This window comes from Bufo gargarizans, chromosome 1 (genome assembly GCF_014858855.1).
Source record: "Bufo gargarizans isolate SCDJY-AF-19 chromosome 1, ASM1485885v1, whole genome shotgun sequence".
Lineage (NCBI taxonomy): Eukaryota > Metazoa > Chordata > Amphibia > Anura > Bufonidae > Bufo > Bufo gargarizans.
Window position 1 is genome coordinate 333,620,147 of NC_058080.1, and position 16,297 is coordinate 333,636,443.

The following is a 16,297-nucleotide window of genomic DNA, read 5'->3' on the forward strand; positions in this document are numbered from 1 at the left end:
TCTAATAAAAATGATTTTTTTTTACCAAAGGTACTCTATGTGTTACAAAATGCCCCAGTAAGACTCCCGCAGAAGATATTTAAATTATTTGATCGTCTAATGGGGGAATTTATATGGAAGGGCTCTATTCCCAGGATAGAAAAAGAAGTGCTTCAGCTACCAGTGAGAGAAGGTGGTTTGGCGGTTCCCAACTGGTTTATGTATTATTTGATAACACAATATAGTCAGATAAGAGGAAGTTTGAACAGTTTAGTGAGAAGACAGGAACTAACAAAAAGGGGTTGGAGAGGGGAACACAATCACTTAGAGATAATGGAATCGGGTACACTTGATAAAAATAATACAGGAAATATAATTATGAATGTAATGGATCACATATGGGGACAGATTAAAAAATTACTTGGGATAAAAGGTTTTCTTCAATATGCACCTATTTGGAATAATTTTAACTTGAGGGAACTTCAAACGATCAGGAGTTATATTGACTGGGGAAAAAAGGGGATAAAATATTTAGCTCAAGTATTTGAAGATGATAAATTGAAGGATTTTAATACACTTGTTAGGGAGTTTGGGATCCCCCAAAAGGATATTTATAAATATTATCAGTTTAGGAATGCCTTGAGGTCAGGGGCAAATTAGATAAATATAGAAAGGAACAATCAGATCGAATATATAAATGTACTGATGGAGGAGAAAAAAGTGGTGCAACAAAAAAAAGATATGGGATATTGATGGATGGAATAGTTGTAATATAGAATATGTTATACTATGTTATTGATGTGACCAAAGATTATATGTTTTAAGAAAGAAAAGAATAAAGTTTATACAAAAAAAAAAAGAACACAGTGCCATAAGACAAATTTTGAGACAACACTGGCATATCTTACAAGCTGACGCGGATATACAGGAAGTGATACCACGATATCCAGCAATAATGTACAGAAGGGGAAGAAATATAAGAGAAATGCTAGTTCACAGTCACTATCAACCTCATAAGAAAACAAACAAAACGACCTGGCTGAATCATAAGGGATCATACCCATGTGGGGATTGCACCTTTTGTGTTCGTATGAAGATCACAAAAACTTTTGAGAATCCGGCAGATGGGAGAAAATATGAAATAAAAGATTACATCAATTGTAAAGCGAAAGGAGTGGTGTATATTATTAAAAGCGATTGTCCCAGACTGTACATTGGGAAAACCACCCAAGAGCTAAGGAGAAGAATTTCCAGACACCTCAGCAGCATCAATATGGGAGAAGATACAAGCCTAGCCAGACACATGAGAGAAAAGCATAAAGGGAAAAGCATGGATTTCAAATTTTGGGGAGTAATGAAGGAAGGTTCAGGCCCATGAAAAGGGGATATAGACAGAAAGCTTCAGCAGGAGGAGTCGAAATGGATTTACCTGCTAAATAGCCTGTCCCCGAAAGGCCTTAATGAAGGGTTCACATCCTCGTCCTTCCTGTAGTCTGTACCCCGTCCTAGGAGAAAAGGAAGAAAACACTAATTAGTACAAAGAGATGAAACATTAAAACCAAAATATAAACTTTTAACTCAGAGAGTGCTCGGCAAAGTATTGAGACAAAAATATACTACCAATGGGGATATACTTACCCAGAGTGGACATGAAAGGGCAATGAAATTACCAATGGGGATATACTTACCCAGATTTGGACAACTAGGTCCTGTGATAAGTAAACAGTCAGGATGATGTTGCTAGGGACCATTTGCAAAAAGTACAAGGTGTGGGATATACCTGAAAATTAATAAAATTGAATGGTGGGCAGCAGCTTAGAATTGTGGGCATACATGTTTTGTAATTTTTATGTACATAGTAGCAGCCCACCATTAAAGTCAGAAAGAGGTATGGAGGACCTGTCACGGAAGATGTACAGAAAACTAGAAGACACAAATAAAGATCCAACTGACTTGATCCAAAACTAAGGAACAGGAGGGTAAGCCCTGTAAGAGCCCTAGCTCTCTCCCTTACTGCTCAGCCTATGCAAAAATCTCAATGGTAGAAAATTGCATATCCTTGTTCCTCGACTGTATGCACCTGAACACCCTATAATAGTGAGGGGACATGACCACCGGCTCCCTACACTTAATACGGAGGGAGTCAGGGTCACCTAGGAGCAAGCCCACAGGCAAACAGAAATAAAGAAAACACTTATCTTGTGGATGCAGTAGTAACAGCTTATAGCATCAGCACACTCCAGGAAGTTGTATAAACCGCGAAGTGATGCAGTATGGGAAGGGATTTAAAGGGATGCAATCAGTGCAACTACATGACAGCTGAGAGAGGCTAACGAGATGAGAAACGAAAGCAAAACAAAAGGAACCTCAAGCAGGAGGTTCTGAAGAACATCTGTCAGAGCTTCTCAGATGTCTGGTGGTGACAGGACCACATCAAATATTGACAGGTGTCGAGGATAAGTATAAAGATAATTGTGTCCAGTGACAGGTACCTGTATTCACAAATGATCGCACAGAGATATAAGTTCTGATACATGCATAGAAACCCAGCCCTGACCTAGAGGTCCATCAAGAGTCTAGAAAGTGACTATGTCCGTAGTCATGCGCCATAATGCCGACGACTCACAATAGACAACCAAGTACTTCACATGCGCAATTATAGGCCTCGATCGGGAAATAGACTATATCCGGTGACATGTGCTGTGGCGCTGACGATCTACGCAGGGAACTAAGTGTCTAGACATGTGCAGAAGTAGCATTCGATCATGAAAGTGCCAATTAGTAAGTCCTCAGACATGCGCAGTAGGAAGGATCAGGTGATATAAACTCTAAGTTCACAAACATGCGCAGCTCAGCCTGATGACAGGACGTGGGGACTGCCAACCAGATGGTGAGGTCTGAATGGGCGGCGATATGCGACGTATCATGTTCCGAAGTGAGGGCGAGATCAACACTATTGGACAGCCAACTAATTATGACATCATTGACAGAGGTCTTATAACCAAGCCGAGCAAGGACACGCTCACACTCTGCCCTATCCCCTGAAGACGCAGGTCACGGCAAAACATGTCGGGGGGCAGCGTGGACCTCATGTTTTAACACAGTATAGTCTCTAGCAATAATCAATAGGAGAGATTCAATACATTGTACCTATAACTATGCTGGCCGTGTGCAGCCAGCAAGGCAACAATGTTGATTCCTAGATAGGTGACTACTAACATGAAATACATTAATTATATACAAATTGCTGAGACTACTGGACATTATAAAATATATGTATCCTTTAGTTACATATAGAATAAAAGCTACGTTTTAGGATTTAGGAGGTGTAGGATTAAAAGGTGTAATTTAGTCCAAGGGACATTAGTGAAATTAGTAAAACACTGCATCCTTACACCATAAGGGAAAATTTAGATAGTTGACTGTCCTAAACTGGGCACCAAGGATCAACACCATCCATACGATAGCTGTGTCTTTGGTAGTCATCATCATCTTTTCGAATCAACAACTTGGTTTAGACTGTCACTCTTTTCTATTAAAGAAACCTATAGTATAAATACATGTTCTTTTCAATTAATATTTACAGTTTTCTAGCTAGATTATCTTAACATTGAGCCACATTATTTGCAGTCTGTGCCCTAGCTTGGCATCTAGTGACAGCTTAGTTTTCTTTCAATAAATTTGATTTGATTTTGATTTGATTCAACTTTATTGTAATTACACATGTATAAATACAGGGTAACGAAATACAGTTTGCATCTAATCAGAAGTGCAAAGAGCAGCAAGTGCAATAAAAAACAAGTTATATATACATAAGGATAGTGTAGAAAGTAGAAATAGTTTATGCACAAATACGTTAAGTATACAGGTGTTTATATTGCTATATAAAGAGCAAATATACAGATGTACTATGGACAAATATACAGATGTACTGATGTATACATATATACAGATATGCAGATATGCTGATTTACACAAACAGTACATACAGATATACAGATGAACTATATTGCTATACAGACGACAAATATACACATTTTACATAGAAGCACAAGATTTGAACATCACAATTTCAAATCATTTATCACATCGTCTTGAGATACTTATTCTTTCGCATCACCTTCCAGTATTCTCAGTTGAGACCAAGGATGACAAACTCTCTACAAAACCATAATTCTTGACAATTTTTATTTTGTAAACCACTGGTGAGATTTTGTCGATGATGTGATAAGGACCTTTCCACAACGGAAGAAACTTCTTTCCTTTTACCCAGTCCAGGGCAAAATTGTAAAGATACACTTTATCACCTATCTCATACTCCTTCTTAGTGGTTTTGAGACCATAATACGTTTTCTTACTTACATAGAAACATAGAATGTGTCGGCAGATAAGAACCATTTGGCCCATCTAGTCTGCCCAATATATCTGAATCCTATGAATAGTCCCTGGCCCTATCTTATATGAAGGATAGCCTTATGCCTATCCCATGCATGCTTAAACTCCTTCACTGTATTTGCCGCTACCACTTCTGCAGGAAGGCTATTCCATGCATCCACTACTCTCTCAGTATAGTAATACTTCCTTATATTACTTTTAAACCTTTGCCCCTCTAATTTAAAACTGTGTCCTCTTGTGGTAGTTTTTCTTCTTTTAAATATGCTCTCCTCCTTTACCGAGTTGATTCCCTTTATGTATTTAAAAGTTTCTATCATATCCCCTCGGTCTCTTCTTTCTTCCAAGCTATACATATTAAGGTCTTTTAACCTTTCCTGGTAAGTTTTATCCTGCAATCCATGGACCAGTTTAGTAGCTCTTCTCTGAACTCTCTCTAGAGTATCTATATCCTTCTGGAGATATGGCCTCCAGTACTGCGCACAATACTCCAAGTGAGGTCTTACTTACTGCTGCTTTCTCAAGATTATTCTGTGCGAAAGCAAAAGCTTGTTGAAGATGCTGACGAAGGTTCTCCACATACTGGTGTGTTGTGTCTGCACTGATCAAATTGTGATCAGAAGTGCGATAAAACAGATGTTGTGGAAGTACCATTCTCCTACCTGTCATCAGCTCAAAGGGTGACATCTTAGTAGCAGCACTTGGAGTGGCTCTAACAGTCATGAGCTTTAAAGGCAACTTCATGTCCCAGTCTTTACCTGATTTCTTAACGTACTTCTTAAAGATATTGACAATTGACTCGTAATACCTTTCCACAGATCCACTAGATGCTGGACGATAAGCAATGTGTAATTTCCATGATTCAAAAAAGAAAAAAAGAGAATAAGATCGCACATCCACAAGCTTAGCTTTGATCTATAACTGCTTCTCCCCAAAATTTAACATCGCTTCTCAGCGCAATAATTAGTGTACGACCCCCTATACTGCATGCTATATAAGAGGCATTAGTGTACTTTTTGATCAAAAGGCATAAGCCCACTCACCGCGCCAAGGTTGCCTCTTGGAGTGGGACCTTCTCTAAATTTGGCGTGGCACTGCCTGGCGACCGCCGGTGCCACAGCTCCGCACCAGCAGGCGGCAGGATTCAGCAGGCGACAGGATTCAGCCGCCAAACAGCACCCCTGCTGCCTGGCATTGCCACCCTGGCACCGGGTACCACCAACCCACCAGCGCAGCGCCACAGCAACAGCAGCCGCCACCCAGCATTGCACCGTGTGAACAGCTGTCAAAGCTCACATTGTTACCTGCTCTCAGAGACTCAGACTGAGGGCTGGTAGGTCACTTCACACTTATATTCAGGCTATTGCTAATTAAAAGCACCTGTACCGAATTGGAGGAGTGCTGATCCTGCACAGAATAATCATACATGATTCAAAAAATAAAAAATAAAATTAGATCGCACATCCACAAGCTTAGCTTTGATCTATAACTGCTTCTCAGCAAAATTTTACATTGCTTCTCAGCGCAATAATTAGTGTACGGCCCCCTATATTGCATGCTCTATAAGAGGCATTAGTGTACTTTTTGATCAAAAGGCATAAGCCCAGTCACTGCACCAGCAGGCGGCGGGATCCATCTGCCAAACAGCACCCCTGCTGCCTGGCAATGCCACCTTGGCACCGGGTGTGCAATTTCCGTTTGACACCCAAGATCTTCCACATCTTAGACATTACCTCACTTATGAAATTCGGTCCACGGTCCGTATCAATCCTTAATGTAGCCCAAATCTGGAAAATACATGGTTAGTAAGCAAAGTGGCGCATGTTTCGGCTGTGTTATTACCATCTGGTAAACACTCTACCCACTTGGTAAACACACAAGTGACTGTTAACATGTATTTGTTTTCCCTGGATGACCGTGTGACAGGACCTATAAAGTCAATCTGTTTATCAGACCATGGCAATGAGAAACCCTTTTTCTGAAGTGGGGCACGATGTGTGGGACCTTGAGGTTGGAACTGATCACAAACTAGACAACCTTGTCAGGCCAATAAGCATAATCACGTAGTGATTCATAGGTAATCTTCTCACCACAGTGACCTGCTGTAGGAGCATCATAAGCATGTTGTAACATTAGCCCGCTAAATGTAGTGGCAACTATCCACTGTTGAATAAATCACAGAAAAAAATGCACCAAACGGATATGCCACTGACTATACTAGCTAGTCATACAAGCAGATATTAAAAGCTGAGACTTTTGCCAATATATTCCTGTCAGGAACACATCGGAACCCATCATGCACCACGTCACGGTATCTCAGCATGGCAAGGGTCCTACCACTATGCTAACTATGGTGTGAACACAGTCTGAAGGTGATGAAATCCAGCTCACAGCCAAGCTTCCACACAACCGCATAGCAGGATAACTAATGCAATGTGAATAAAGCAAGACTGTAAGCCACACCCATATCAGACCGTGTGATGGAGGTTACCAGGTGCAAAAGAATGCTTAAATGCCAGGTAAAGGCAGATTCAATACATATAAAATTTTTGTTCACTGTTGAATAGAGATGAGCGAACCCGAACTGTATAGTTCGGGTTCGTACCGAATTTTGGGGTGTCCGTGACATGGACCCGAACCAGAACATTTTCTTAAAAGTCTGGGTTTGGGTTCGATGTTCGTCGCTTTCTTGGCGCTTTTTGAAAGGCTGCAAAGCAGCCAATCAACAAGCGTCATACTACTTGCCCCAAGAGGCCGTCACAGCCATGCCTACTATTGGCATGGCTGTGATTGGCCAGTGCAGCATGTGACCCAGCCTCTATTTAAGCTTGAGTCACGTAGCGCCGCATGTCACTCTGCTCTGATCAGTGTAGGGAGAGGTTGAAGCTGCGACGTTAGGGCGAGATTAGGCAGTGATTAACTCCTCCAAAAGACTTCATTCAGTGATCGATCTGCAGCTGTGGATCATTGAACTGCTACTATTCAATTGCTCACTGTTTTTAGGCTGCCCAGAGCGTTTTTCATTCACTTTTTTCTGGGGTGATCGGCGGCCATTTTGTGCCTTGTGGTGCGCCAGCACAAGCTGCCACCAAGTACATTTAACCCTCAATAGTGTGGTTATTTTTTGGCTATATCCTACATCAGGGTGAAGCTGTCACACCAAGTGCATTTAACCATCAATAGTGTGGTTATTTTTTGGCCATATACTACATCAGGGGCAAGCTGTCACCAAGTGCATTTAACCCTCAATAGTGTGGTTGTTTTTTGGCTATATCCTACATCGGTCAAGCTGTCACACCAAGTGCATTTAACCATCAATAGTGTGGTTATTTTTTGGCCATATACTACATCAGGGGCAAGCTGTCACCAAGTGCATTTAACCCTCAATAGTGTGGTTGTTTTTTTGGCTATATCCTACATCAGGGTGAAGCTGTCACACCAAGTGCATTTAACCATCAATAGTGTGGTTATTTTTTGGCCATATACTACATCAGGGGCAAGCTGTCACCAAGTGCATTTAACCCTCAATAGTGTGGTTGTTTTTTTGGCTATATCCTACATCAGGGTGAAGCTGTCACACCAAGTGCATTTAACCATCAATAGTGTGGTTATTTTTTGGCCATATACTACATCAGGGGCAAGCTGTCACCAAGTGCATTTAACCCTCAATAGTGTGGTTGTTTTTTGGCTATATCCTACATCGGTCAAGCTGTCACACCAAGTGCATTTAACCATCAATAGTGTGGTTATTTTTTGGCCATATACTACATCAGGGGCAAGCTGAGCCTGTCACCAAGTGCATTTAACCCTCAATAGTGTGGTTGGTCAAGCTGTCACACCAAGTGCATTTAACCATCAATAGTGTGGTTATTTTTTGGCCATATCCCAGTCTAATTCTGTCTGTAAACCTATACCTGTCACCCAGCGCCTAAATAATAGGCCTCAAATTTATAGTCAGCTAAATCTGTGGTTATTGCTGTGGCTGGGCAAGTTATTTAGTGTCCGTCAAAGCACAGTTTTTGTTCTGGGTTGAAATACAATTCCCAATTTAGCAATTCTCTAAATTAGTGGTTTCTGCTGTATCAGGCCTACTTTAAATTTATCCCTAAAAGGGTATATTAGATTCAAGGTGCTGATAGGGTAATTCTCAATAACTTCACACACACGCTACTGTGCATATACCAGTCTAATTCTGTCCGTAAACGTATACCTGTCACCCAGCGCCCAACTAATAGGCCTCAAATTTATAGTCAGCTAAATCTGTGGTTATTGCTGTGGCTGGGCAAGTTATTTAGTGTCCGTCAAAGCACAGTTTTTGTTCTGGGTTGAAATACAATTCCCAATTTAGCAATTCTCTAAATTAGTGGTTTCTGCTGTATCAGGCCTACTTTAAATGTATCCCTAAAAGGGTATATTAGATTCAAGGTGCTGATAGGGTCATTCTCAATAACTTCACACACACGCTACTGTGCATATCCAAGTTTAATTCTGTCTGTAAACGTATACCTGTCACCCAGCGCCTAAATAATAGGCCTCAAATTTATATTCAGCTAAATCTATGGTTACTGCTGTGCCTGTATTAGTGTAATATAGTACCTAAATAGACAGCCAGATAGTGTTAGGTGTCTGTAAAAAAAGGCCTGAATTTGAATTCAATACATTGGGCCAAATAATATTTTTGTTGTTGTGGTGAACGATAACAATGAGGAAAACATCTAGTAAAGGACGCGGACGCGGACATGGTCGTGGTGGTGTTAGTGGACCCTCTGGTGCTGGGAGAGGACGTGGCCGTTCTGCCACAGCCACACGTCCTAGTGTACCAACTACCTCAGGTCCCAGTAGCCGCCATAATTTACAGAGATATTTGGTGGGGCCCAATGCCGTTCTAAGGATGGTAAGGCCTGAGCAGGTACAGGCATTAGTCAATTGGGGGACCGACAGTGGATCCAGCACGTTCACATTATCTCCCACCCAGTCGTCTGCAGAAAGCGCACAGATGGCGCCTGAAAACCAAGCCCATCAGTCTGTCACATCACCCCCATGCATACCAGGGAAACTGTCTGAGCCTCAAGTTATGCAGCAGTCTCTTATGCTGTTTAAAGACTCCGCTGGCAGGGTTTCCCAAGGGCATTCACCTAGCCCTTCCCCAGCGGTGGAAGACAGAGAATGCACTGACGCACAACCACTTATGTTTCCTGATGATGAGGACATGGGAATACCACCTCAGCACGTCTCTGATGATGACGAAACACAGGTGCCAACTGCTGCGTCTTTCTGCAGTGTGCAGACTGAACAGGAGGTCAGGGATCAAGACTGGGTGGAAGACGATGCAGGGGACGATGAGGTCCTAGACCCCACATGGAATGAAGGTCGTGCCACTGACTTTCACGGTTCCGAGGAAGAGGCAGTGGTGAGACCGAGCCAACAGTGTAGCAAAAGAGGGAGCAGTGGGCAAAAGCAGAACACCTGCCGCCAAGAGACTCCGCCTGCTACTGACCGCCGCCATCTGAGACCGAGCACCCCAAAGGCAGCTTCAAGGAGTTCCCTGGCATGGCACTTCTTCAAACAATGTGCTGACGACAAGACCAGAGTGGTTTGCACGCTTTGCCGTCAGAGCCTGAAGCGAGGCATTAACGTTCTGAACCTTAGCACAACCTGCATGACCAGGCACCTGCATGCAAAGCATGAACTGCAGTGGAGTAAACACCTTAAAAACAAGGAAGTCACTCAGGCTCCCCCTGCTACCTCTTCTGCTGCTGCCGCCTCGGCCTCTTCTGCTGCTGCCGCCTCGGCCTCTTCCTCCGTCTCTGGAGGAATGTTGGCACCTGCCGCCCAGCAAACAGGGGATGTACCACCAACACCACCACCTCCGTCACCAAGCATCTCAACCATGTCACACGGCAGCGTTCAGCTCTCCATCTCACAAACATTTGAGAGAAAGCGTAAATTCCCACCTAGCCACCCTCAATCCCTGGCCCTGAATGCCAGCATTTCTAAACTACTGGCCTATGAAATGCTGTCATTTAGGCTGGTGGACACAGACAGCTTCAAACAGCTCATGTCGCTTGCTGTCCCACAGTATGTTGTTCCCAGCCGGCACTACTTCTCCAAGAGAGCCGTGCCTTCCTTGCACAACCAAGTAACCTATAAAATCAAGTGTGCACTGCGCAACGCCATCTGTGGCAAGGTCCACCTAACCACAGATATGTGGACCAGTAAGTACGGCCAGGGACGCTATATCTCCCTAACTGCACACTGGGTAAATGTAGTGGCGGCTGGGCCCCAGGCGGAGAGCTGTTTGGCGCACGTCCTTCCGCCGCCAAGGATCGCAGGGCAACATTCTTTGCCTCCTGTTCCCACCTCCTCCTACTCAGCTTCCTCCTCCTCTTCTTCCACCTGCTCATCCAGTCAGCCACACACCTTCACCACCAACTTCAGCACAGCCCGGGGTAAACGTCAGCAGGCCATTCTGAAACTCATATGTTTGGGGGACAGGCCCCACACCGCACAGGAGTTGTGGCGGAGTATAGAACAACAGACCAACGAGTGGTTGCTGCCGGTGAGCCTCAAGCCCGGCCTGGTGGTGTGCGATAATGGGCGAAATCTCGTTGCAGCTCTGGGACTAGCCAATTTGACGCACATCCCTTGCTTGGCGCATGTGCTGAATTTGGTGGTGCAGAAGTTCATTCACAACTACCCTGACATGTCAGAGCTGCTGCATAAAGTGCGGGCCGTCTGTTCGCGCTTGCGGCGTTCACATCCTGCCGCTGCTCGCCTGTCTGCGCTACAGCGTAACTTCGGCCTTCCCGCTCACCGCCTCATATGCGACGTGCCCACCAGGTGGAACTCCACCTTGCACATGCTGGACAGACTATGCGAGCAGCAGCAGGCCATAATGAAGTTTCAGCTGCAGAACGCACAGGTCAGTCGCACTGCGGAACAGCACCACTTCACCACCAATGACTGGGCCTCCATGCGAGACCTGTGTGCCCTGTTGCGCTGTTTCGAGTACTCCACCAACATGGCCAGTGGCGATGACGCCGTTATCAGCGTTACAATACCACTTCTATGTCTCCTTGAGAAAACACTTAGGGCGATGATGGAAGAGGAGGTGGCCCAGGAGGAGGAGGAAGAGGGGTCATTTTTAGCACTTTCAGGCCAGTCTATTAGAAGTGACTCAGAGGGAGGTTTTTTGCAACAGCAGAGGCCAGGTACAAATGTGGCCAGCCAGGGCCCACTACTGGAGGACGAGGATGAGGAGGAGGTGGAGGAGGATGAGGATGAAGCATGGTCACAGCGGGGTGGCACCCAATGCAGCTCGGGCCCATCACTGGTGTGTGGCTGGGGGGAAACGCAGGACGATGGCGATACGCCTCCCACAGAGGACAGCTTGTCCTTACCTCTGGGCAGCCTGGCACACATGAGCGACTACATGCTGCAGTGCCTGCGCAACGACAGCAGAGTTGCCCACATTTTACTGTGTGCGGACTACTGGGTTGCCACCCTGCTGGATCCATGGTACAAAGACAATGTGCCCACCTTACTTCCTGCACTGGAGCGTGATAGGAAGATGCGCGAGTACAAGCGCACGTTGGTAGACTCGCTACTGAGAGCATTCCCAAATGTCACAGGGGAACAAGTGGAAGCCCAAGGCCAAGGCAGAGGAGGAGCAAGAGGTCGCCAAGGCAAGTGTGTCACGGCCAGCTCCTCTGAGGGCAGGGTTAGCATGGCAGAGATGTGGAAAAGTTTTGTCAACACGCCACAGCTAACTGCACCACCACCTGATACGGAACGTGTTAGCAGGAGTCAACATTTCCCTAACATGGTCGAACAGTACGTGTGTACACCCCTCCACGTACTGACTGATGGTTCGGCCCCATTCAACTTCTGGGTCTCTAAATTGTCCACGTGGCCAGAGCTAGCCTTTTATGCCTTGGAGGTGCTGGCCTGCCCGGCGGCCAGCGTTTTGTCTAAACGTGTATTCAGCACAGCAGGGGGCGTCATTACAGACAAACGCAGCCGTCTGTCTACAGCCAATGTAGACAAGCTGACGTTCATAAAAATGAACCAGGCATGGATTCCACAGGACCTGTCCATCCCTTGTGCAGATTAGACATTAACTACCTCCCCATAACCATATATTATTGTACTCCAGGGCACTTCCTCATTCAATCCTATTTTTATTTTCATTTTACCATTATATTGCAGGGCAACCCAAAGTTGAATGAACCTCTCCTCTGCCTGGGTGCCGGGGCCTAAATCTCTGACAATGGACTGTTCCAGTGTTGGGTGACGTGAAGCATGATTCTCTGCTATGATATGAAGACTGATTCTCTGCTGACATGAAGCCAGATTCTCTGTTACGGGACCTCTCTCCTCTGCCTGGGTGCCTGGGCCTAAATATCTGACAATGGACTGTTCCAGTGTTGGGTGACGTCAAGCATGATTCTCTGCTATGATATGAAGACTGATTCTCTGCTGACATGAAGCCAGATTCTCTGTTACGGGACCTCTCTCCTCTGCCTGGGTGCCTGGGCCTAAATATCTGACAATGGACTGTTCCAGTGTTGGGTGACGTGAAGCATGATTCTCTGCTATGATATGAAGACTGATTCTCTGGTGACATGAAGCCAGATTCTCTGTTACGGGACCTCTCTCCTCTGCCTGGGTGCCGGGGCCTAAATATCTGACAATGGACTGTTACAGTGGTGGGTGACGTGAAGCCAGATTTTCTGCTATGGGACCTCTCTCCAATTGATATTGGTTAATTTTTATTTATTTTATTTTTATTTTTATTCATTTCCCTATCCACATTTGTTTGCAGGGGATTTACCTACATGTTGCTGCCTTTTGCAGCCCTCTACCCTTTCCTGGGCTGTTTTACATCCTTTTTAGTGCCGAAAAGTTCGGGTCCCCATTGGGTTCGGCGAACTTCTCGAACCCGAACATCCAGGTGTTCGCTCAACTCTACTGTTGAATAGATGTTGCGAACATAAAATTTTCCGTTTGCGAACGCGAATTTCCGCAAATGTTCGCGAACGGGCGAACCGCCATCGACTTCAATAGGCAGGCAAATTTTAAAACCCACAGGGACTCTTTCTGGCCACAATAGTGATGGAAAGTTTGTTTCAAGGGGACTAACACCTGGACTGTGGCATGCCGAAGGGGGATTCATGGCAAAACTCCCATGGAAAATTATGTAGTTGACGCGGAGTCTGGTTTTAATCCATAAAGGGCATAAATCACCTAACATTCCTAAATTGTTTGGACTAACATGCTTTAAAACATCAGGTATGATGTTTCAATCAGGTAGAATAACGGTTACACCCGCTTCACAGTAACAAACAAAACTATGACAGACCAAACTCCCTGTTTAACGCACCGCAAACAACCACAAACAGTCCATTTGCACAACAGCAAACTCCCCATTTGCACAAGGTTGGATACCAAGCTAGCCATGTCCCGTTCCTTGTCCTCACTGATGTCATTGAAGGTCTCCTCTCTCTGCGTTGCCTCTCTCTGCATTATTATAAGGTGTGTTAAGTAGTACTATTCCTATCAGTTTAATCCCTGTTAAGTCCCCTATCAGGGGACGTGTATGGAATAGATTTTAGACAACCGCAAAGAGTTGTCAATAGTTGACACACTCATGACATCATTTTTTTTCCTCTATGCGTCAATCTTAGTGTAGTGATGACTGTGCTCGTGCGCACGTTTGGGAGATTGCAGGCAATAGGGTTTTTTCAAAGCCTATGTTCGTGCTGAGGTAGTTCAGTGACAGTTAAGTGACCCAGAAAACAATGATTCTGCAGTGTGGGCCCATTGTTGGCCTAGTAGGCTTTAATAATCACCTTAGATGATCAGAAAGAAAATGTAATTTTTTTCCATGCAAAATTTCCAGCCGATCGCTTTTGGTCTGTTCACAATGAAGCAATGACCTTATCATCTGGGGTGTGCCAACATTGCCATTGCCAACACACTCATAGAGGTGGTCGCTTCATTGTAATACGCAAGCCCCTTCACCACAACAAGGTAACGATCACAATGGGGAATTGAAACATGTATGTGCCTTTTTTTTTGTTTTGTTTTTGCAGCCACAGTGCAGCACCAGAGGCCCGAAAAATTAGGCATGCCTGAAAAATTAGGTTCTGTAGCAGCGGCCAGAAAAATTGATGTTTCCCAGGCAGAAAGTGCCCTAAAACATTGCGGCTTGAACCTTAGTTGGTGGCGGATAAGTCACGCAAATCATCCGGCATTCAGAGATAAAATACAGCAGCGTGTGGACCATTTTTAGCCCAAGGCAGCTCATCTCAGTCATCAGGTCTTTTTTAGTCGAATGTATCGCCCACTGTCAGTCCCTTCGGGATCCAACCCTCATTCATCTTAATAAAGGTGAGGTAATCTAGACTTTTTTGACCTAGGCGACTTCTCTTTTCAGTGACAATACCTCCTGCTGCACTGAAGGTCCTTTCTGACAGGACACTTGAAGCGGGGCAGGCCAGAAGTTCTATCGCAAATTGGGATGGCTCAGGCCACAGGTCAAGCCTGCACACCCAGTAGTCAAGGGGTTCATCGCTCCTCAGAGTGTCGATATCTGCAGTTAAGGCGAGGTAGTCTGCTACCTGTCGGTCGAGTCGTTCTCTGAGGGTGGACCCCGAAGGTCTGTGGCAATGCGTAGGACTTAAAAAGCTCTGCATGTCCTCCATCAACAACACGTCTGTAAAGCGTCCTGTCCTTGTTGGCGTGGTAGGAGGCGGATTACTTTCACCTCTTCCTCTGTTAGATTCCCGTTGTGCTGTGACATCCCCCTTATACGCTGTGTAAAGCATACTTTTTAATTTATTTTGGAACTGCTGCATCCTTTCCGAGTTCTGGTAATTCGGTAACATTTCAGGCACTTTCTGCTTATACCGGGGTCTAGTAGCGCGGCCACCCAGTACAGGTCGTTCTCCTTCAGCCTATTTATACGAGGGTCCCTCATTAGGCACGACAGCATGAAAGACCCCATTTGCACAAGGCTGGATGCCGAGCTCCTCATGTCCCGTTCCTCGTCCTCACTGATCTCACTGAAGGTCTGTTCTTCCCCCCCAGCCACGTAGAACACCATGGGTACCAGATAGGTGACAACGAGCACCCTGGGATGCCTGCTGTGGTTAGTCTTCCTCCTCCTCAAAGCCACATTCCTCCTCTGACTTCTCTTCCTCAGACTCCTCTTCCAGCGTTGCCGCAGGTCCAGCAAGCGATGCTGATAAGGCTGTTTCTGGTGATGATGATGGGGACCACAACTCTTCCTCTTCACGCTCATCTACGGCCTGATCCAGCACTCTTCGCAGGGCATGCTCCAGGAAGAAAACAAATGGGATTATGTCGCTGATGGTGCCTTCGGTGCGACTGACTAGGTTTGTCACCTCTTCAAAAGGACGCATGAGCCTACAGGAATTGCGCATGAGCGTCCAGTAGCGTGGCAAAAAAATTCCCAGCTCCGCAGAGGCAGTCCTAGCACCCCGGTCATACAAATACTCGTTGATGGCTTTTTCTTGTTGGAGCAGGCGGTCGAACATTAGGAGTGTTGAATTCCAACGTGTTGGGCTGTCGCAAATCAAGCGCCTCACTGGCATGTTATTTCGGCGCTGAATGTCTGAAAAGTGCACCATGGCCGTGTAGGAATGCCTGAAATGTCCACACACCTTCCTGGCCTGCTTGAGGACATCCTGTAAGCCTGGGTACTTATACACAAAGCGTTGTACGATCAGATTACACACATGTGCCATGCACGGCACATGTGTCAACTTGCCCAAATTCAATGCCGCCAACAAATTGCTTCCATTGTCACACACCACTTTGCCGATCTCCAGTTGGTGCGGGGTCAGCCACTGATCCACCTGTGCGTTCTGGGCGGACAGAAGTGCTGGTAAGGTGTGGCTCT